We start from the raw sequence: 23,008 nt of genomic DNA on the forward strand, positions 1-23,008 counted from the left end.
TTAAGAATAAAAGATGGCTATAATAACCCACTAATTAACTTAAGGTTACCTCTTTTAACCCCCAAGTAATTAGACTGATTATTATTAACCCTCTAACTTTATAATTAAAGCAGGAATAGTCAAAAACGTCCCTTAAAACGTATAAAGAAATCCGACCCAGACTGGGATTGCGCAACCTATGACGGCCTGTTGCGCCTGCGACGGTCCATCCTGCTGCTCCGTCACAGACTTCAGAGACTCAATTTCTCTGAAGAGTCTGTGACGGTCCGTTACACCTGTGATGGTCCGTCCTGCCATTCCGTTACGAAGTTCAGAGAGTCGATTTCAGTACCCAATTTTCAGAATTTCTATGTGTTTTAAAACGAGACCCCTCGACGGTCCGTCGTGCCCATGACGGTCCGTCGTGGGTTTCGTCATCTCAGCCTGTTTTTCCAGAAATAAAATCTGCTGCTCAAAACGACTAAATAGGTTGTTACAAAATTTAGAACCCATTAGTTGAAAATGCTACCATTACTAGAACGAAAACTATAAGTATTGGGTTGCCTCCATACAAGCGCCTGATTTAACGTCGCGGCACGACTGAGGACACTTGATTACTCAACCTTCATCAAGATGGTATGCCTCGATCTCTTCATTCGCCGATTCACCATGCCCAAAATAGAGTTTTATTCGTTGTCCATTTACCTTAAACCGCACACCCTTCTTGGTTTCTAACTCAACTTCTCCATGAGGGAATAGTTGGGTAATCAAGTAAGGTCCAGTCCATTTGGACTTGAGCTTGCCCGGAAACCAACGCAACCTAGAATTGTATAAAAGCACCAAATCCCGAACCATAAATTCTCATTTTTCTTTTTTAGGTCATGATGCTTCTTCATCTTTTCTTTGTAGGATATAGCAGATACCGATTGGAGCTCACGATTCTGCCTCATGGACCTACAAATATTGAAGGTCGCTTCTTCATTGTTCAATCGAAATTTCATCTGCCCCTTTTCCATTTTAACTAAGGCTCTACCCATAGCAAGGAATGGCCTCCCAAGAATAATAGGCATTTAATAATCAACTTCACAATCAAGAATAACAAATGCTACTGGAAATATGAACGACTCCACTTTTATTAACACATCATGGAGTATCCCTATAGGCCTTTTCACTGTTCGATCGGCCATGAATAGCTGCATTGCAATGGGCTATGGGTCACCCAAACCCAACTTCTTTTAAATCGAGAGGGGCATGATATTTATGCTTGACCCCAAATCACTAAATGTTTTTTCAAAATGTAATGACCCGACTGTACAAGGTATAGTGAACGCACCCAGATCTTCTTACTTTTGTAAGAGAGATCTTGTAGCAATAGCACTACAATGCTGCATTCTATCATCATCCTCGAAAGTGACCGATTTTTTCTTTATAACCATATATTTCATAAACTTGGCATAGTTGGGCATTTGTTCTAGATCTTCTACCAAAGTGAAGTTGATAGAAAGTTGTTTCAACATTGTTATAAAACACCGATATTTAATATCCTCGGTCTTTTTCACTAATCTTTGAGGAAAGGGGGTGGTGGTATAGGACTGGGAATTTCCTTTGTAGCCACTTCACCATCTTTTCCAGTGTTATCTTCTACTTCACCACTACCCTCTATCACCTTATCATTATCTTTTATCACCTTTGTCTCCTTAAACGACATAGGTGGGTCAATGGTCTGTTTACCACCCCGAGTAGTGATTTCCATACAGTGTCCAAGAGTGTCCAGTTGCCGTGTGTTCACAGTCGCAGATAATTGGGCCATTTGCAACTCAAATAAACTTTATGCCCAATACCCGCTAACTCACTCCTTAACTCTTTAATGTGCTCATCATTAGCATTGAACCTCCTCATCATTTTGTTCAACATATCCTCAACTCGCGCCATACTATCTCCACCATCCCTAGGAGTAACTTCACGATTTTAAGGAGGGACGTAGGGCCCATTCCTATCATTTCTATTACCATAGTTATCCCTATTGAAGTTGTTGTCGCGGTTGTAGTTTCCATCTCGGACATAATTACCGTCACGGTTATAGTTACCAAATATTCAACCTTGATTCCCTTGACTTTGGCGTCAATTCTCCTGATTAGAGCCTTGGGCACTCGGTTCGAAACCGCCCATCTGTTCATTTACCGCATAGGAATTCTCTTCATAATAGCATTCATCATTTGGTGGTGGTGGTTTAGACAAGTAGTTAAATGCATTTATCTTTTATGCACCCCTAGTGGTATGTTTTAATACCAACCCAAGCTTAGTTCTCATTTGAGCCATCTCTTACAAATCTTATATGTGGATGGGTTGTGAGTGGATTGCACTACGAAGGTACTTCTCCCAGTATTTGACATCCTAGTACTCCAAGCTTTATTGTTCTGGGATATTTTCTCTAACTTTTTAGCAATCTCAGTATAAAGACACTCCCCATATGAACCACCCGCTATAGTATCCAATACCGCTTTATTATTATCATCCTGTCCCCGATAGAAGTATTCCTTTAGTAACTCATCATCTATACAGTGATTGGGGACACTTCTTAAAATGAGGTAAATCTATCCCAAGAACTACTAACTTACTCTCCTGGTAGTGCCACAAAGTTGTTCACTCTGTCTTTGTGATGTAGTTTCTTGGAGACCGGGTAGTAACGTGCTAAGAAAACGTCACTTAGTTGGTTCCAAGTGAAAATTGAGTTATAAGGGAGCTCAGGGAACCAAATAGCAGCCTTTCTCATCAATGAGAGAGAAAAGACTCTTAGTCCTTTTACATCCAAATAAAATCAGGCCTCCCTACACAGCTTTCACACACTGCCCTTACTTTAGCTATATGGGCATGTGGATCCTTAGAAGGTAGCCCTGAAAACAAACCTCTAGCAGTGAGCATTTGCATCAGGCTACTAGTTGCCACAAATGTGTGGCCTGGTTGTAGAGGGGGCAAGACAAGTTGCCCATCGGATTCTGCTATATTGTCATAGCCTCTATGGTATTCTTGAGTACGTGGAGCGGGATTTTGTCCCTTCTGTTGATTTTCACCCGAAGCATCGGGTAATAACTGACCATGAACATCAATTAGAGCTAGGATGTTCTTTTTTGGATCATCAACGTTAATACCCAAGTTTCGATTCATGTTGCATAGTGTACGCTCTAATTCGTGATCGTAGGGAAACAAGGGTTCTCTTGCTCTTAGTGTTTGGCATACAAGGAAGTTAGTTATGCAAGAATAAAAAATAATAGAAAATTAAAATCAAGAAAATATTGACTAAACTTTAGTAATAAGTTTAAGTTAATCTAAAAGCTACTTTCCCCGCTAGCGGCGCCAAAATTTGATACGCTCAAACATACTTCTCAAATAAGAAGTACAATGGTCATATCAAGTAAAGAACCCAACTAATGAGGTTGGGCGTTTCCACGAGGAAAATAGTTCAGACTTAACTTTAATCATTTATTAATATTTTTTTGTCAATGATTTCCTTAGAAAATAAAAGACAATAAAGGGGGGGTTTATATCTAAAGTAATGAAAATAATAAGCTAAATTGAAATAAACAACTAACAGGTTCAAATCTTGGAGTTTAATCAATTAATAAAAGTAACTAAGGTTTAAGTGTTCCCACAGGTTTCTAACTTGATAATTCTAACTATAACAATTCTTTCCTAGTATCTTGCATGCAAAGTGATAAGTTATGCATTTCTAAATCCTTGGTCTGGCATCTAGAAAAATTCACTCTGCACCTTGGTCCGGCTACGTGTGTTGCTATGCAAACCCTTACCTTTACCTCATATTAAGCATCAAATTTGATATTTAACTAAGTTATTACCTCGTACCAATCAATACTAGCCTATTAGATAGTATACACTGGATCTAGGTTGATAATTCTTTTCCTATTATCTTCCTCTTTGTCCGGCAAGTAGCATTAAGGCAAGTTCTAACGTTGGTCATTCGTTAAAAAGACTTCTAAATGAAAGAATTATCAATACATGCAAGTTTATTTAGTTAGATTTTACCTTATTATTCACCCATGGTTCCCACAACCCTAGTTACGGAGTTTAGTTACTCATACTCATAATCACAATATTCATATATGTAATATAAGAATTCATGCTCTTACTTCAATGTGAAAGAATAAAATCAAGAAGTTCACTTGATTAATCAACAAACGCACCAACAATCCATTCCAAAAAAAAGTGTATCAATTACTAAAATTAATCGAGAACTAAAGATTCTCCGAAAGTATAACAATCAAAAATATCACATAAAAGAGTCTACTAACTAAGAGTCTAACCCCAAAAATGAGGTTTTTCCATTTATTTATGAAAAACAAAAAAACTTAATAAAAGAAGAACTCTAATTACTAAAAATCTGTCAAAACGCGTTGGAGTCGACGGACCTCGTAACGGGCCATCTTGGTCACGACGGGCCATCATGGCCTCTGTCATACTATACTTTACAAATCCTTCTGCTTCTTTCTTCATTACCCTCGACGAACAGGTATGACGGACCGTTCCAAGCACGACGGTCCGTCAAGGGTCTCCGTTCCATAACACTTACACTTCTTGGAATTTGGGTACTGGACTACTTCTCTGATCATCACGACGAACCAGTAGGACGGACCGTCATGGCTAAGACGGTCCTTAATGCACTTAGTAACCCCTCACTTGGTCAGACTTCTCTTTCTTCCTTCAACATCTTCACTACGATGCCACCTACGCACCGTCACAGGCACGACGAACTGTCACAAGCTCCGTAGGTGGTAACTATTTTCAATTTCTTGATCAAAAACTTCCGCGTTCATCTTTAGACAGATTTCCTACAAATACTGGGAAACTTACATAAAAATCAATACAAAAAGGCTTTTGGACACACCCTAAACATAAGGAAAAATTATTCAAAATACCATGAAACCACGTTTCATGCAACCACTTCAACTTTTGAAGGATGCAAGTCTCATTTATTCATTTTCTTTCTTTCTTTTTCAAAGGTTTTTCTTTCTTTAAGACTTCCATACATCCCTCAGTTTCTCCCTTCTTTTTTTCCCCTTTTTTATATCAAACCATCATGTGGCAAAGCATCCCTTAAATGAAATTTCTATAACAACCCCAACTTAGGCTTCTGGACTCAACTTACACAACCTCAAGTTAAAGGTAACAAGGGTTCAAAAGAGGATTATTTTTTCAAAAAATGATAAGTCTTGTATGTGGTTGTCAATAAAAAGGACTAGGCTCAAAGGGACAACTAAAGATATATTTAATGCAAAGGTCGGAGTTTTAGGCCAAGTGGACTTCAAGAACATCAAAGAAAGCCTAAAATCATTTCTCCAACAAAACTCAATCAAGACAATTATTTCAAGACCAATTGGGCAAGTTCAAGGTGATGAAAGCAATATGGTTCAAAATCTTACTCCCTTTTCCAAATACAAGTAGCATTGAACATTTTAACTGCTAATAAATAAAAATTCACAAAACGAGTTGTAAGAGCAGTCACAAAATAATTCACAACATTCTAAACCTTTCAAAATTGGAGAGGTATGCTCAGCACTATTCACATGCATTACTATGCTCTTAGTACCAACCATGACCATTAGCCGTCAAGTACTAAATTCAGATATTTGAAGTTAGACTTAGTTGTTTTGTGTTACCTAAATCTTAAACATAATGAAGTCACATCTAATTGTACCATAATATAACTTACTTTTACAAAGAAAAAGAGGATATGGTACATTACATAACAGCACCTCGTCCTCTCTTTTCTTCTTCTTCTTTTGATGTGGTTGGACTACTTCGTTGGCCCTTAGTAATCATAAGGACCTTGAATCATCATTGTTGTGGAAAAATAAACTCTTCTCTTATCTACCCACCATAATTAAGTTCTTTATCTTCACTATAAGTAACTCATCCTCTTGCACCTTTTTTATGCTCAAATATTATTATAACACATAATATAATCTAATGTTAAGACCCTTACCTTAATTTTTCCTATCTTTTTGACTCCCAATTTAATTCTCTTTGTGATACATATGTCAACATTCAATATACATCTAAAATAGCCTGGATACATGTACTAAGTCAAAAAAGAAGATAAGTAATAAAATTGAGTTCACATTGAGACTGTACATATTTTTGTATTATCATGTTAAATTGAATTAACAAGGATGAAAATTCAAGATACAAGCTCATAAATACTAACAATCAGCTTCTTGAAAGCCACTTCTAGGCATTTATAGCCCTCTACACCAAAGAAGGTGTTGATGAGTTTGATGCAACAACTGATCTAGTTGGCTGTGCAATGCCACCCACGCCTCTATGAGGGTAGTTTCTCATCATATGCCCTGGTGTGCCACACCAAAAACAAACATCTGTCCCAATCGTGCATGCACCTAGATGATTCCTCCCACAATGTTTACAAGGATGTTGAGGAGGCCTTTATTGTCTCGTACTTCCCTACTCTTCATGTCCCACTATTTTGTGAGCCTTGTCTTTCACTTCTTTTCCCTAACTGATTTCCCTTAAAGCCTTGAAACTATGGTGGAGCACTAGCTGTAGAGTAGAAAGATGATGGCCTAGGTGGTCTGTTAAAGAACCGAGGCCAAAACTCCCCATGGATTTGGACCTCTTGTAATGCCATGTTTTCGACCGTTGTATCCTTCTTCTTTGCTTTTGATCTTCAAACTTTTGAGCAAAGGCCTGCATCCTTGCTATATCCATATCTTTATAGCAATGGTACAGTCTCTTATTAAATATGAGTTTAATCTATTCACATATCGATGAACTCTATCGTCATGGTAGCTACTACTTTAGGAGCATATCTGTCAAGGAAATGACTCTCTCACGCTCATAGCTCCTTGGTGGAGATTTAAGAACTGATCTGCACGGGCCTATCAGATCTCCAATGGAAGATAATGGTCAAGGAATGCCTTTTTGAACTCTTTCCACGTAGATGAAGGTGCATGTGTTACCCTATATTGCTTTCAAGCTTCATACCACAATATAGCCACACCCTTTAATCTATATGCTGCTAGCTCAAGTGGTCCTTTACCATTTACATGCATAATTTCCAAAGTGCAATTGATCTGATCTATAAAGTCTTGTGGATCTTCATTAGGATATGACCTGGTGAATGATGGAGGGTCCAAGTTAAGAAAATCACGTATTTGTGTTGCAGCTGCTCTATCATCACCACTAGTAAGTGCAACTAGACCTTCTTGCCTTTGTCCATGATCAGCAACTATACGAGTCAATAATTGGACTGCATTCCTAAAATCTTGATCGATAGCATTAATAGGGGGTTCCTGAGGTTCATTTTTCCTCCTTAGTTCTTTAGGAGCTGGAGGCATCGGGGAAGTCTGCAATATAGACTCATCTTGAGCCCCACTTTGAACTTCTTCACTTGTTGGTGGTTGGCTGGTCCCTCTTGGGCAGCATCATCTACTCACTTACCATTACTTTTACTCCTTGTCGTAACCAGCTTCATTGCTATAACAAAGCAATTTAGAATTTAGATATAATTCACCTACAATATTGGTTCTATTGCATGATCTAAGAAATGAACAAAATGAGACAAATCCTAAATGTCCAGTAGCCTCCTGTTTATAGATGTGGTGCAGCAAGACTCTACACACACACGACTTTGTAGACTCCCTCATACCACTTCTGTCACTCCTAATTTCCCATTAAGATGGAAAGCACCCCTATGCCCTAAGTGCCCGAGAGAACCAATATGAAGTATGTTCTTACTATAGCATATAACAATAACAATCGTGAAAAGTTCACAAAGGACGCACTGATAAAAAACTTATATAAGTAGACCCAAAAATTTATATACAAGAGTTGGCCGTTGAGGCCGCAAATTCTTAAGAAACAACTAAACCATGTACATACGTCTACAAAGCCTCTAAAAAGATAAAAGACCTAGAGTAGGTTGGGACAGAACCCGCCTTACCCTTAACTACGATACAGTACCAAAATTAATTTACCAAGGACTCAGTAAAGCTCTGAATTAACGTGGAGCTCACCAAAAGTATCTTAGTGTCGTACGCCCCTACTGAGAAGTTCTACTAGCTAATGTACATGTGCCTGCAGCATGAAATGCAGCATCCCTAGTGAGGGACGTTAGTACGAAAAAAAGTACTGAATATGTAAGGCAATATATGTAATACGAGGGCTCAAATGAAATCAAGTATCAACATATGAGTGCATAGATCAGGAGAGACGACCAGCTTTGCTTACTCTTGTGAGATAATTAAGTTACATTGTTTTCTTTACTTTTCTGTACATTATAATCTTTTTAGGGCATGTAATACAAGTGACTAGTTGATCAGTGGTAGAAGAGGATGACCCATGCTTGGAATATTAACCCCTGGGATGCGGTCCTCATAATTACGCAATTTGGGATCGGCCCATGCTAGGCTTTCGCCCCTGAGCTGCCACCCTTCTATACCAATAGGGATAGTCCTATGCTAGGCTTTCATCCCTGAGCTGCCACCCTTATGTACCAGTTGGGATCAACCCATGATAGGTTTTCGCCCCTAGGCTGCCACCCATAATTATATCGATTTCTTTACTTAGATTCTTTAATCTTTAATATTGTTGTTTATCATTTCATAACTCTTTCTGGATCGTTCTTTGGATAATCGTAACTCTTTTGAGATGTTATTTTGGTGGTCAAAACCATTTTGGAGATATGGAAGTACAAACCAATAATATAAGATATGAAAATAATACTTCAAGGCAATAACAATGACATAAGGAGCTATGTAACATAAACACATTATTTAAGAGCTTAATGACACAATTGACTTCAAACAACAAAGAGAATGATTCACAAGACTTGCTTCTGCAAATACCATTTCTATACCAGCACATGGGGGGTGAATAGTTACACAAGTATAAGATAGTGAACATATAAAGAAGTAGTTCTATGCACTAAGGAGAGGGGGGAAATTTTGTTATCTATTTGGATACAGTATGCTGCCACTATGTTTCCTTTCTACGAATAGATTTATGAGATTCATTTTATTGGTATTAATCGCAAGTATCAGATTTCATGCCAAAGGGATATAGAATCGAATAGTCTTACATACCTTATCCTCAGATTGATATACTATCACAATTTAGCCTCCCCTTTATTGTTTTATTCTACAATTTCAGTCATGGTAAACTAAAATTAGTAGCTATCACACCGTGAGCCTCGAAAAATAGTAGCTAAATTTGACAGAAAATGAGCTCATACAACCCTTTAAATAATGTGTATCACCACACCCTCATTCTTTGTCCATCACATACGTTATATATCCTTTACCCATGATCAACAAAGTTGCGCCAACAGTAATACACATAGAACAGCCCCAAATATTCTTCATCATAAAACCAAGTATTGAACTTACCACCCCCTTGAGTTCTTCATGACAACACACCACTAATTCCTCACTTAAACTCATACATAAGGAAGACAAAAATGGAACAGTTACCGTACTTCAATTTCTTCAACTTCTCCTTATAACTTGAATTCTTTTAGAAGTTAAGATTCCCTTCACACTTAAACCAAAGAAGAAAGAAAGGTATTTTAATAACTAAGGAAGTGAGCAGTAGCTTCTCGAAATATTTTGTCTTTGTAGTTATATTAGAGCATGAATAACATGTTTTCCTAATCCTCCATGGGAGAATTAAGTTAAATCCATGAGTTTTCACTCTCCTTGGTTTGCATATATGAGGGTTTCTTCAAGAACCCTAGAAAACTTTAAGGCTGCTGGTTTAATCTTTAAGAGAAGAGAGAGAGAGAGAGAGAGAGAGAGAGAAAGCTGGTGTTAATTCTTATTTCTATGTGTTAAAATTGGTGAAGGATGTATGTTCATATTGGATATATATGGAGCTTTATTTACCACAAAAATATCCTCTAGAACCTCCTTTTTTCGGGGGTCCATTTTCAGCCACTAATGGGTCAAGTAGGTGATGCACCTGCTTATGCACATCAAGCAGCTCAAAAGGTCAAACTAGGTGATGCATCTAGTTGCTTTCACTTGGGCTTTATCTATATTAGGCCTTGGCAAATTTGGCTGCTGGACTTTCTTTCATTTTTATTTTCTTTTAATAGTTTTGGGCTTCATGTGATCCCATTAATATAATTCTAAACCGGGTCCATCAAGCTTGGGCCCTTTAACAATATCCATATAGCTCAAGTAGGTGATGCAGCTGCTAGATTAATAAAGTCAAGCAAGCAACTCAATTGTTTTATTCCATTTTATGAATATTACATCATTTTGCTTCAACTTAAAACTTGACTTTCAAATATAAGCTCAATTACCACCCACTATCTCTAGTTTAAATATATCTGGCGGAGTCAACTTAGTGTAAACACGCTGAAAAGTGCATGACATGATACATCACTTTCCGGCTAGTTTAAACCAATACTAATCATATAAGGAACATGGTATCTCACCTATACTATAAGGCTAACAATATCACAAGAGAACAAGCATATGCGTAAGACGGGTTGTTACCAAATTATCAGCTAAGAAGTAATTTCTAAAGCTGTAAAGCTTTTCAAATCATATGATGAATTAAAATTTTATACTCCCTTTTCAAATTCATTAAATAAAAAATCTTCAATAAGCGGCAACACCAGTAAAAGAACGAAAAGAACAAATAGAAGAGTTGATGATGAAGATATGAAGAAAAAAACGTGAAAAAAATGGCACGTTGGAAGAGAACAAAAAAAATTGATTTGAGGATCTTCCTATTTAGAAATTAGGGTTTTAATTGAATTTGGGTGAAAGTGTAAAAACAAAAACTTGAGGACCTATTTAACTCTTTTTAAAAATTGATTAAAAATTTGTCACCTATCACTTAATAATTAAAACTATGGTTACTCTTTTTAAATTTCAAAACTTTTTTGTCACCTATCATTCATTTTCCCCACTTACTTATTATATACATTTTCCGATTAGGCTAATATAATATAATAAATTTCTTTTAAAAATAGGTAATGGTCCACAAATTGTTTAAGTGTCATTTAAAAAAAATATCATGTTAAAAAATTCAATAAATATACATATTTAGAATCATACAAACCATAAACTATGTATTGAGAAATTTAAAAAAATATTTAAAAAAATATAAAAATATAAAAAATATAAAAATGAACAAAAATATTTTAAAAAAAATAAAAAGAACTTAAAAAATATATTAAGAAATATAAAAAAAAACACCTCAAATTTTATTTTACTTGCACTAATGACTTAAAATATCGAAACTAATAATTTTTTTAAAATAAAACAAGAATTTTGATTTTTTTTCGTAAATGACCAAAAATATAAGAATAAACAAAAATATTATGAAATTATAAAAAGAACATAAATATTTTTTAACTCGCACCAATAACTTAAAACTATCAAAAAGTATAACTTTTCGAAAAAATCTCAAATTATAATTTTTTCGTGAATGTCCGAAAAAATTCAAAAAAAATTTTTTCATAAATTCCCAAAAATACATACATACATACATACATATATATATATATATATATATATATATTTCAAACCATCTAAAAAAATTTTGGCGACTTAAACAACCGAAATTAGTGATTTTAAAAAAAATACCCGAAAACTATTAAAATCAAGAAAAAATGCAAAAACATCTCAAATTTTGTTTTACATGCAGTAATAACTTTAAAATACAGAAACTAATAATATTTTTAAAAAAACAAAAATTTGATTTTTTTTTGTAAATGAACGAAAAAATATAAATAAACAAAATATAAAAATTAAATTTAAAAAAATTCGACTACACCAATAACTTTACAATTTTTAGATGTATGTTTTTCGAAAGAAAATGAAAAATATTTTCTTTTAAATGTCCGAAAAAATAAAAACTTATATTTTCATAAATATTCAAAAAAATATAAAAATAAAAAAATATATGTTAAAAAAATATCAAATACACCAAATAAAATTTAGCTTTTCTCAATGAATTTGAAATATTAAAATAGTGGTTTTTTTAAAAAAAATCAAAATTTAATTTTTTCGTAAATATCCAAGAAAATGGACTCACGACGGGTTGTAGCCGTGATAACAAAAAAAGTTGAATTTCAACCGCCACTTGTTGCGATGTTTGTCGATGTTAACTCACATTTATGCCAGTCAGGCGCATGAAAGTCAAGCTTCCACCCCGCGTGACACCTACCGAGGGTGACGCAATGTGTAGCGCTCAAAAATATCAAAAATAATGGATTTACCAAAATACAAAAAATATTCCGTAAATGTACGGAAAATAAAAAAAATAAAAATATAAAAACACACCTCAGAAAAATATTCTATTGCACCATTGACTTCAAAATATCGACCATAATGTTTTTCAAAAATAATAAATTTTGTTTTCGTCAAAGCCCGAATAATATAAAGAAAATATTAAAACACTTTTAAAAGATTGACTTATACCAATGACATTAAAATATCTAAACTAAAATACCCTCAAAATATTGGAAATGGTACAAAATTACCTTCCATCCAACTATTGGCTCTAAAATACCCTTGTCACCCACCTATTGGGTCCAAATACCATTGTCAACCACCTTTTGGTTTAAAATTGACTACTTATTTAACTATTTTGTATTTAAACTATTTAATTATATTTTTAAATGCAATATTTTATAATTTAACTTATTAGTATAATTTAAAAAAATATAAAAAAATAAAAAAACATCTCAAAAAAATTTAAACTTGCATCATTGACTTTATAATATTGAAAATAATGATTTAAAAAAATCATAAATGTATGAAAAAAATGGACTCAGAAAAGTCTCTAGCCGCTACAATAAAGAAAGATGAGTTTCAACCACCACTAGTCGCGACCTTTGTCAATGGGAACTCACATTTAGGTCAGCCGCGCGCATGGTAGGAAAGCTTCCACCCTGCGAGACGCCTAACGAGGACTGACATGATCCATGACACTTAAAAATGTCGAATATAATGGTTTTAAAAAACATAATATTTTTTTAAGTGTCAAGAAAATAAAAAATCAAAAAATATAAAACACACCTCCAAAAATAATAGGAACTTTAAACTATAAAAATAATGGTTTATAAAAAAATTGTTAATGCCTGAAAAATATTAAATAAATATAAAAACACTTCAAATTTTTTTTTTACTATATCAATGACTTTTAAATATCAAAAGTAACAATTTTCAGGGGAAAATAAAAAATTACTCTTTTTTTTTGATAAAATCAAGAAAATATATATAAAAATAAGAAAGCAACTCAAAATTTTTTTGACTCGCACCATAGAGTTGACTCGCACGAAGGGCTCTAGCCGTCATAACAAAGAAAGTTGAGTTTCAAGAACCACTTGTCGCGACATTTGCCGATGCTGACTCACTTTTAGGTTAGTCACGCGCACTATAGGCAAGTTTCCACCATGCGAGACACCTAACGAGGGGCAACACAATGTGTGACACAAAAATGACGAAAAATAATGGTTTTAACAAAGTAAAAAATTTGTTGTTCCTTAAATGTTTGGAAAATAAAAAAACCAGAAAAACATAAAAACACACCTCAAAAAAATATTTGGCCTGCACCACTGACTTTAAAATATAAAAAAAATAATGGTTTTAAAAAAAAGAAAATTTAATTTGTTTCTTCAATGCTCGAAAATATAAAAAACAATAAAAATATAAAATGAATTAAAAAATATTGACTTGTATCAATGACTTTAAAATATCGAAAGTAATGATTTTCAAAAAAAAATTATTTTAACAAAAAATATATGAAAAAAAAAACACCTCAAAAAAAAATTTGACTTGCACATTAGACGTTAAAATATCGAAAATAATAACTTTAAAAAAGAAATCAAACCACCACTTGTCGCGACGTTTGTCGACTTAGACTCATATTTTAGTTAGTTGCGCTCAAGGTACAGAGATGCCAACTTCCACCTCGAGTGACACCTCGTGAAGGGGCGACACTCCAGAATGTCGAAAATAATCATTTTAACAAAATGTAAAAATTAATTTTTTTACATAATATAAGAAAAAAATCAAGAAAAATATAAAGAAGATATAAAAATACGTAAAAAAATTTTTTAACATGTACCAATAATTTTAAATATCGAAAATAAATGTTTTCAAGAAAAAAACTCAAAATTTTATTTTTTCTTAAATATATGTATAAATAAAAAAATAAAGAAAAAAATTATCAAAAATATGAAAACAAAGAGAGTTGAGTTTCAACTACCACTCGTCGCGATGTTTGTCTACGTAGACTCACATTGAGGCTAGATGCTCGCTTAGAGCGCATACGGTCAGAAACTTGCGTTACTTAATCTCTTTCGAGATAAAAAGGACAACATTTCAACCCGTGTGACACCTTTCGAAGGGTGGGTGACGCATTGACGCTCAAAAAATATCAAAATTAATGATTTTAAATTATCATAAATGTCGAGAAAATAAAAAAAAATCAAGAAAACTATGAAACACCTCTCAAGAAAATATTTTGCTTGCACCAGTAACTTTAAAATATAAAAAAATAATGGTTTTCAAAAAAAAATAGAAAAATATATAAATTAAGAGAAATTTAAAACATCAATTTTTTTGTCGTGCACCACTGACGTTAAAATATCAAAAAATTATGGCTTTCAAGAAAAAAATTTATTTATTAATTTTTTTCATAAATGTTTGAAACATATTAGTATAAAGAAAAGTATTTTAAAATATCAAAAACACTTTTGTTTTTTCGCAAATGCTCAAAAAATATAAAATCAAGATAAATATAAAAAAAAATGTAAACACTTAAAAAATTGACTTGCACCATCTACTTTAAAATATAAAAAATAATGATTTTCAAGAAAAACAATAAAAGTTCAATTTTATTCGTAAGTATCACAAAAAAATGAAAAAAACATTTAAAGAAAATATATTAAAACACCTCTTAAAATATCAAAAATAATGATTTTAAAAAAAATCAAAATTTATGTTTCGTAAATGACCAAAAAATACAAAAATATTTTAAAAAATATAAAACAATTAAATTTTTTTGACTTGCACCAATGATTTTAAAATATCAAAATTATTGATTTTTTCGAAAGAAATCAAAATGTTATTGTTTTTCATAAATGTACGAAAAATAAAATCAACATCTATTATCTTTAGTAAATGTCCAAAAATATAAAAGTCAAGAAAAACATAAATATATAAAAAAAATTTCAACATAGCCTAAGAAATTTTTTTGGCTTGCGTCAATGACTTAACATAACAAAAATACTAGTTTTCAACGTAAATATCAAAATAATAATTAAAATCAATAAAAATATATTTAAAAACTAGCTAAGGGACAAATATACTATTTTACTATTGGAAATAGTTTACATCAAATATTTCGGACTTAATATACCCTTAAAACTAGGGTGTCAAATGGGCGGATTGGGTTGAAATTGGAAATACTACAATGGGTTGAACAGAAATAGGGTTGGGTCTTGACCCGCCAAGTTTACTTTGTGCTCAAATGGGTTGGGCTCTTGACCCTCCCAATTTGACCCAATTAATCTCAATGATTTTAAATATTAATATTTAACTTTTATAATCACAATTCGAATTTCCGCTCAAGAATTTTTGTTAAAAAAGTAAAAAATGGATAGATAAATCCTAAAAGATGTTAAATAAATAATAATTTCATACATTCAATATGGAAACATATCTTAATAAAAAGTTTTTAAACAGGTTGAAATTGGAGATTGAATTGGTCTCAATTGAGAATTCTCTTCAAATGGGTGAAGCTTGAATGACTTGAGACTGGACCCAATTCAAATTATCTTGAGCCCAACTCTTATAATTCGGACGGGTTAGACGAGTTACCTATGTTTAGGTTCATTTTTGACACCACTACTTATAACTAACATATGGCATGTGGACGACTAAGACTAAAGGAACTAGTCATTTTAAAATAAATTCATTTCGGATATAACCTGCCTGCCCCGACCTAATCTATAACATTGACCCACTCAATTTATCTTTCAAACAAAGCAATGTAATGCACAATTAAGTTCTCAACCAAAGAGGCATGCAGTCAAAGAGGTATGTAACAAAATGATTTGTCAGTCTAGGCCAAATTGAGGTAGCTCACAAGCATATGTAAAGGCAAGAATCATGATGATAAACATAAATTTTGATGTTGTTTCACAATTCAACAGTAAGAATGAGTCCTTACGAAATTGAAACTTGCACTGTTGCTAAATTGAAGGTTTATACTTCATGTATCTTTCCATAACCACCTATATCAAAAGTGACAAATTATTTCCGAAAGAACAACAAGAGACATACTATGTTACTTTTCCGAAAAAATGGTTAAGTTCAGAAACAATTTTTACTAAGAATTATTTTACATGGTTATAGGTATTTGGTGAGCACATGCTCAACACTTTCTTTTGAAGAAGAGGCTCCATTATGCAATTCTCCTTTCCTTTGCTAGATAGAGAAGAAGATGTGTTTTAGGGACTTTTTTTTATGTTTAAAAATAAATTGGGTGGGTCAACATTATAAACTACTCGGATTATATTATTGAGGGCAGGTTATACATTAATTGAATTTATTTTAAATGTGATAATTCTTTGAATCCTATCTGTCCATGTGCCCATTGTTAGTCATAAGGGTATCTTTAGTCTAATATTATAACATGAGGGGTATATTTAGCCTGAAAGTATAACAAGGGGTATCAAGTATATTTAAACTATTTCCAATAGAATAGGGGTATATTTGACCCTTTGCCGTAAAAAAATATATACAAAAACACCTCAAAATTCTTCTTTACTTGCATCAACGACATTAAAATATCAAAAATAATGATACAAAAAGATTAAAATTTTTATTTTTCGCAATTGAACGAAAAATATAAAAATTAGTAAAAATGTTAAAAAAATAACTTAAAACTTTTTTCGGCTTCCATCAATGACTTCATAATTTAAAAATGTATGTTTTCCCTGATAAAAATAATTGATAATTTTGTAAATGTCCAAAAAAACTAAATAATTTTCATAAATGTCTGAAAAAATAAAAAAATCTTTTATCGTAAATATTTGAAAATTTAAAATATTGGTTTTCAATAAACACCATCATAGAAATTTGTCTTGAGTCAATGACTTTAAAAATTGAAAATAATGATTTTCAATAAAAATAATATTTTCCTAAATGTCTGAAAAAAATGGACTCACAATGGGTTGTAGAGCGCGACAACAAAGAGAGTTAAATTTCCACCACAACTTGTTGCGACATTTATCGACGTAGACTCACATTAAGACACTCAACGTGCTCATGTGTAACAGCCCATATTACGCATACACTTTTGCTATTCTTGTGATACTGGCCTTATAGTATAGGTGACGGGCCATGTTCCTTATATGATTAGTGTTGCTTTATAGCATGGAAAGTGATGTGATGCCTTGCACATTTTAGCGTGTGTACTGTAAGTTAACTCTGACGAAAAAATTTAAACTAGATATAAGTAAAGTGATAATTGAGCTTAAAATTGAAAGTTAAGTTCTAAGTTGAAGAAAAAGGAATTAATATTTATAAAATGGAATAAAATAATTGAGCTGCTTGCTTGGCTTAATTAAGCTACCAGTTGAATCACTTACTTGAGCTATATGGATATAGTCAAAGGGCCCAAGTTTGATGGACCAAATTAAGACTTATATTAATGGGCTTACTTGAAGCCCAGACCTATCAAAAGAAAATAAAGATGAGAGAAAGTCGAACAACCAAATCTGTCAAGGGCTAACATAGTTGAAGCCCAAGCGAAAGCAAGTAGGTGAATCACCTAGTTTGACCTTTTGAGTTGCTTGATGTAAATAAGAAGGTGCATCACCTACTTGACCAATTAGTGGCTGAAAATGGACCAAAAAAGGGAGGTTCTAGAGGACATTTTTGTGCTCAATAAAGCTCCATATAAATCCAATATGAGCAGATATATATCACCCATTTTAACACATAATGTTGAGAATTAACTCCATCTCTCTCGCCCTCTCTTTTCACTTCAAGAATAAAACAACAGTCTTCAGCTATTCTAGTGTTCTTGAAGAAACCCTCATATTTGCAACCAAGGTAAGTGAAAACACTTGGATTTTGATTAATCCTCCCATGAATGATTAGGAAAATCGTTATTCATGCTCAAGAATAAGTACAAAAGTACATAATTTTCAGAAGCTACTGTTCACTTCCTTAGTTATTAAGATACCTTTTTCTTCTTCTTTGGTTTAAGTGTGAAGGGAAGCTGAAGTTCTGGAAGAATTCAAGTTATACGAAAAAATTGTAGAAATTGAGGTAAGGTGACTGCTCCATCTTTGTCTTCCTTATGTATGAGTTTGAGTAAGGAGTTAGGGGTGTGTTATAATGAAGAACTCAAGGGGGTGGTGAGTTCAATAATTGACTATATGTAAAAGAACATCTGGGGCTGTTCAATGTGTATTGTTGTTGATGCAACTTGGTTAATCTTGGGAAAGGATATATAATGTATGTGTTTGGATAGAGAATGAGGGTGTGATAATAGCATTATTTTAAGGGTTATATGAGCTCATTATCTGTTAAAGTTAGCTACTATTCTCGACTCACGATGTGATAACTACTAATTTTAGTTTGCCATGAGTTAAATTGTAGATTAAAACCAAAGAGGGGAGGTTGAATAGTGATATTTATATTGGTCAGAGGTTAAGGTATGTAAGTCTATTCGATTCCATATTCCTTGGCATGAAATCTGATACTTGTGATTAATATCAGTGGAGTGAATCTCCTAAGTTATATTCCTAGTAAAGAAAACATAGTGGCAGCGTACTATCTCCAAATAGCTAACAATATTCTCCCCCTCTCCTTAGTGCATAGAACTACTTCATTATATATTCACTATTTTATACTTGTGTAATTATCCCTCGATGTACTGGGTATATAGATGGTATTTGCAAAAGCAAGTCTGGTGAATCCCCCTCTTTGTTATTTGAAGTCAATCATGTCATTAATCTCTTCAAGTAATGTGTTGATGTTGCATATATCCTTATTCATTGTTACTGCCTTGAAGTATTATTTTCATGTCTTTACTACTAGACTGTATTTCCATATCTCCAAAATGAGTATGACCACCAAAACAACATATAAAAACAATTATGTTTATCCAAAGAACAATCCCAAAAGAGTTATGAACTGATAAACAACAATCTCAACGATTAAAGAATCTAAGTGAAGAAATCTGTATAATTATGGGTGGCATCCCAGGGGTAAATGCCTAGCATGGTTTGATCCTAATGAGTACTTAAGGGTAGCAGCTCAGGGGTTCTATCCTAATATGGGCCAATCCCAATTTGTGTAATTATGAGAACCACATCCTTGGGTTAAATGTCTAGCATGGGTCATCCTCTTCTGCCGCTAATCAGTTGGTCACTTGTATTACATGCCCTATAAAGATTATAACGTACAGAAAAGTAAAGAAAATAATGTAACTTACATGATCACACAAGAGTAAGAAAAGGTGGTCTTCTCTCCTAATCTATGCACTCATATGTTGATACTGGATTTCATTTGAGCCCTCGTATTACTTATGTTATTGCCTTACATATTAAGTACATTTTTTTCGTACTAACGTCCCTCGCGGGGGACGCTACATTTCGTGTTGATACTCTAGTTAGCAGACCTCATCAGTAGGAGCATACGACACTCAACTACTTTTTGTGAGCTCAAAGTTTATTCGGAGCTTTATTGAGTCCTTGATAAATTTATTTTTGTATTTGTATCGCAGTTAAGGGTAAGGCGTGGTCTGTTCCAAACTACTCTAGGTTTTCTATCTTTTAGAGGCTTTGTAGACGTGTATATATGGTTAAGTTGTGTCTTAGAGAGTGTGGCCTCAACGTCTAAGTCTTGTATATAACTTTTGGATCTACTTAAATTGGTTGTATTGTTGTATCCTGTTTGAACTTGTCATGATTGTTATAGTTAAATGCATAGTAAACACAAGTTACAAGTTGGTACTCTCGGGCCTTTAGGTCCTCGGGTGCCTGTCCGTGTTAATGGGATAGGCTTGACGTCCTGGCGCACCGTTGGGCAACTTTTACCCGGTGATACACCTTGTGACGGGGCGACGCAATGTATGACGCGTTAAATATCCGAAAAATTATTAAATTCAAGAAATATGTATAAAAATACAAAAATTGCTCAAAAATGTTTTTACTTGCACCAATGACTTTAAAATGTCGAAAATAATATTTAAAAAAAATTAATTTTTTTTGTAAATGGCCGGAACATATAAAAATTTAATGTTGTTTCATAAATGTTCGAAAAATAATAAATGTTTAATGTTTTTTTCGTAAATGTCTGAAAAATACTAAAATCAAGAAACACACCCAAAAAAAAATTGGCTCACTCAATGACTTTCAAATATTGAGAACAATTTTTTTTGACAAAATATAAATTCTCCCCTAACTGTCTGGAAAAACAAACTCACTACAAGTTATAGCCGTGAAAGATAAGATAGTTGAGTTTCAACCACCACTTGTCGAGACGTTTGTCAACGTACACTCACAGGCCAGTTGCGCGCTCAGGGAGCACGGGAGGCCAAATATAACCATGCTTGACACCTCGCGAGGTGCGCAATGCCTGATGCTCAAAATATATCGAAAATAATGGTTTTAAACAAATGCAAAAAATATTTTTCAGTGAATGTCAGGAAACTGAAGAAATCAAGAAAAATATAAACCACGCCTCAAAAAATATTCAACTTGCGCCACTAATTTAAAATATCAAAAACAATCATTTTCAAGAAACATAATGATTTTTATTTTTTCGTAAATGCCTAAAAATATAAAAATCAATAAAAATATAAAGAAAATAAAAACCTTAAAATTTTTTGACTACTTTAAAATATAGAAATAATGCTTTTCAAGAAAAAAGTTAAAATTATATTTTTTTCATAAATATCTGAAATATATAAAAATAAAGAAATACATATAAAAAATATGAAAACACCTAAATTATTAATTTATTTTAAAAAAATTGAAAATAGTAATTTTCAAAAAAAAAAAAATCAAAATTTATTTTTTAAATCAATTTTTTGTATATTTCTCAAAAAATAAAAATTTTAATTTATTCGTAAATGTTCAAAAAATATATAAATAGAATTAAAAACCCTAAAAAATAATTGGCTCGAGTAAATGACTTAAATCATCGAAAATAATGATTTAAAAAAACAAAAAAATTATTTTCTTCATAAGTATCCAAAAACTATTAAAATCAAGAAAATATTTTAAAAATACAAAAACACCCCAAGATTTTCTTTACTTGCACCAACAAATCTAAATTATCGAAAATAATGTTTTTCAAACAAATAAAAAAAATCATTAAAGACCGAAAATGTAAAAATAAAGAAAACTACCTAAACAAAATACTCCATTTGTCCAAGTTTGTGTGACTTACTTTTCCTTTTAGTCAACCCAAAAAGAATGATACGTTTCTATATTAAGTAACAATTTAACTATAAAATGCGTATTTTACCGTTAGTGAAATGATTTACAGCTACACAAATTTTTATCATTCATTTCGGACCACAATTTAAATGTCTTCATTTAATCTTAAACTCTGTGTTGAGTCAAACTACCTACAATAAAATAGGACTGTGGGAGTATAAAAATAACTTAATATTTTTTCGATTGGCACCAATCTTTTTAAAAAAATTTAATGTTTGTTCTAGAAAAAATAAAATTTTCATTTTTTTCGTAAATGTCCGAAAAAAGAACTCATGTTAGATTGTAGCTGCGACAGAAAAGAAGGTTGAGTTTCAACCACCATTTGCCGCGACGTTTGTCGACATAGATTAACAATTATATCATCACACGCTCAAGGCGCACGAGAGGCCAACTTTCACCCCGGCCAACACGTTGCGAGAGGCGACGTGATGTGTGATGCTAAAAAATCTCAAAAAAATGGTTTTAACAAAATGGAAAATTTATTTTTTCTGTTAATGTCCGAAAATTAAAAAGTCAAGAAAAATAAAAAATGCACCTCAAAAAAGTATTTGACTTGCGCCACTGACTTTAAAATATCGAATGTAACGATTTTTTTTTAAAAATAAATTATTTTTCGTAAATGCCCCAAAAATATTATAAAAACAGAATAATATAGACAAAATATCAAACAATTGATTTTTTTTAACTTGGACCAAGACTATAAAATATCAAATATAACAATTTTAAAGAACAAACCATTTTTTGCAAAATATTTAAAAAATTATAAATTTAATTTTTATTTGTAAATGACCGATAAATATATAAACTAACAAAAAATTTTAAATAATGTAAAAACAATTTTAAATTTTTTTCGACTCGCATCAATGACTTTCAAATATAACATATAGATTTACAAATTTTTATTTTATTTTATTTCGTAAATATCCAAAATAATTTTTTTTCTTCATAAATATAAAAAAATTTAAAAATCAACAAAATATATTTAAAAAAACCAAAAATACCTAAATTTTTTTGGCTTGCGTCTATGAATTAAATTATCGAAAATAATGGTTTCAAAAATATATATAAATATTTAAATTTTATTCGTAAATTCACAAAAAAATATATTAATAAAGAAAAATATTAAAAAAAAAGAAAACAATTTTAAAAAGATTTCAACTATCACCATTCACTTCAAAATATCAAAAATATAGCTTTTGTAAAAAATATAAATTTTATTTTTTCATGAATGTTCGAAAAAATTATAAAAATCAAGAAATAATATATAAAAAAAATATGAAAACACCTTAGAAAAAATTTCACTTTCACCAATAACTTTAAATTATCAAAAATTACAATTTTCTTTAAAAATAAATTTATTTTGTTCTTAAATGACCGGAAAATAATAAAAATGTATAAAAGATATTGCAAATATTCTTCGACTCGCACCAAAACTTTAAAAATATAAAAAATGTAGCTTTTCGAAAAAAATCAAAATTTATTTTCTTTCTTGAATGTCGCAAAAAAAAATCAAAA

This window comes from Solanum lycopersicum, chromosome 12, assembly GCF_036512215.1.
Source record: "Solanum lycopersicum chromosome 12, SLM_r2.1".
Classification (NCBI taxonomy): Eukaryota; Viridiplantae; Streptophyta; class Magnoliopsida; order Solanales; family Solanaceae; genus Solanum; species Solanum lycopersicum.